Below are 2816 nucleotides of genomic sequence, written 5' to 3' on the forward strand. Positions count from 1 at the left end.
TATGAGCAGGTGACTCAAATGTTGAGCTTAATTTGAAATCAGCCTTGGTCTTGGAAGGGACCCTCTAGCATGCCCATTCTTCCACTCCGCTCTCCTTCCAGTTGGAAATCATGCCCCATCATCAGGTGGGTAATAAGGACACAGAGACCCTGGCCTTACAGCTTCCTGTTAGGGTTCTAGACTCTGTACAGGAGGATCTAGAGCAGGCAGGTCCTAAGTCACCCCAGCATTAACAGACAGGTGACACAGTGAATCACATGAGATGCAGGAATATGGCTTCCAGTATATTGCCCAACCCTACCCTATTGGTTATATATATTAATTTTGGGCTAGCTATCAGCTTCCTTTCCATAAACTTCTTACAGTTACACATTCAGATTGTTCTGTCGAGGAAAGGCATTTTCTGAATTTGAACTTCAACTCCATATAGCCAGTCGGTCAAAATGCAAATCTCAGAGAAGTTGCTGCCCTAGAAGAGGAATATTTTGATCATAAGCGGGAACACGGTGAGGGACATTGTGTTGGCTGAGATGGAGATTCAACTCTTTATAACATCGTGTGTTTGAGCACATGCATAAATCTGTACAGGTACAGCTGGCATTGGCTAGCCATGGCAGCATCCCCTGAGGAAATGGTACAGCCTTCATACTCTATGGTACACCACAGATACTCATACTCCATGGTACTGCTGGTCCTTCTTTCTCAAGGACACTATCGTAGATATATAATAAAATCTCAGCTTGGCACAACTAGTTTCTTCTAAATTCTAGTCATGGCTCCACAAGCAGCCCAGGGCAGAGAGGAGCTAAGCTTTGTGATTTCACTAGTTTAGATGTGTTGTGTGATGTCAAATGATTTACAAGCTCCAGGAAAACATGACAGCCAGATCTGTGGACGTGCATGCTCTCTGACTCAGAACACACTGACATTAACATCTGATACTAGAGGTGTCAGCTCTTGTATCCCACCATGCCCACAGCTGCTCACACAGCCAGCTCTTGGAGAGGCTCTGTTGGGCTATGGAAGGGAGGTGACAGTTGAGGCTGTCTGCATAGCCCACATGCTGCTCCATTACTAGCGTGCAAACATAAGCTTCATTTTCCACGATGATCTTCTTGTACAAAGGTGTGCAGACAGTCACATATTGGATAGTCAAGTGTTGCTGTTTTCATTATTGTTATGAATTTTGCTGCCTTATCAAAAAGTGAAATGACAAAAGCCATAAATAGAAGCTTTCTTCTCCCTTCTTCCAGGCCTGCAGCCTGTTTACTTCACTGCCTCAACCTGAAGCCACAGAATGGGTAGGTTCTCAGGAAGTTAAGACTTAGTGATACATTGCTGTGATGACAAATCTCCCACTACGGCCAGCCCATACCAGTCTTGCTTTATTTTTATTTCTTATGCTTTGATGGCAAAAGCTGATAAACCTAACAACTCTTGAGGGAAAGTCTAGCAGGGGCACTTGGCAGCCCACCACCAGCATGGTTATGTAAAAGTTTCGAGGCTTCTTACTATTTATTGATTAATATATTTATTTTTGTAATATAGTGTAGAATATTAAATATTTTATTTTTAATGTGTGTGACTCCCTCTTGAATAGAATAGCCTTCTCCGCAGTCCATAGTGTACCCTTCCCAGGAGTGTAGCTTGATTAGATTATACACATATGTCTGCTTCTGCTTTTTGCATCAAAGTGTTACTTTAAGGGATCCGGCCATGGCTTTGTGTGTTTGTGTCTTGTGGGCAAACTGTAAGCCCCTCCCTGTATCTGCTGATTTGTAAATTTCAGAGTTTAAACTGAAACACAGATGTTTCTGAACGTATTTTGTCAATAAATGATATGCCACCCCCTAAGTCAACCTGGTCACTTCATCATGAGAGAGAAACATGGTCAGCCATAAGCGAATGATTACTACTCCGTTAATGGAAGTGACATTTAGTTGAATCCCCCCAAAAATGGGGCCTTTTTTTTTTCTGAAAATATCCATTGCCTCCCTGATCTGCCAACTCAGACACACAATTGTACCAAAAAAAAAAAAAAAAAAAAAAAAAAAAGTCAAAGTTCTTAATGTAGTGATTCCTCAGAGTTGACCTTCAGCACTCTGCCCTTTTTCAGTGAGAAACAGTCTGGGAATTTAATGATGAAATACTTTTTAAAAACGATCACTAGGGTTTTATCATCTTTTTTATAATTTATATTCTTTCAGTGAAAGATATGTTCATATGAAGGAATTTACATCTTGATTTTTGCCAAATTCATAAAGTGCAACCGTGTTTAGGCAAAATAGTTTGTCATTTCTTTGTGGTGCTGTGTAGACCCCTTCAGTTACTGAGCCCCACCCCGCCCCTCTTACCTCTCCGCAGTTCTGTAAGTTCATGTGCGGTGGAAAAGGAACACAGGTTTTCTGCGTGTATTTTCTTCTTTCCAACACATTTGATGTCACACATTTAGTGTGACCCTGCACCATACCAGCACAAAGCGGATGTTTCCACACACGGAAACACCCCGTGGAGAATGATCCTTCGTGGTCATTAGTTCATTTCTGTCACACATGCGCACTGGTGTTTGTGAGCTACTGGCTTGATTGCAGTGTGGGGACTGATGCTAGCTAGCTCTCGCCCAGCAGGCTCGGAGGCATCCAGGAAATTAGTTGATACCTGGACACGCAGAATCAGCTAAGCACATGCATGATCTTTGGAAAAGCAAGTTCATCATTCTTGTCCAGATCTACTGGAAGTTAGACCAAAAGGAAGATGGAGATAAATATTTTACACCCTGTTCATTAAACAAATGTGTGCATCAGAGTCATCTTGTT

Source organism: Onychomys torridus, chromosome 3, assembly GCF_903995425.1.
Source record: "Onychomys torridus chromosome 3, mOncTor1.1, whole genome shotgun sequence".
In the NCBI taxonomy this organism is placed as follows: Eukaryota; Metazoa; Chordata; class Mammalia; order Rodentia; family Cricetidae; genus Onychomys; species Onychomys torridus.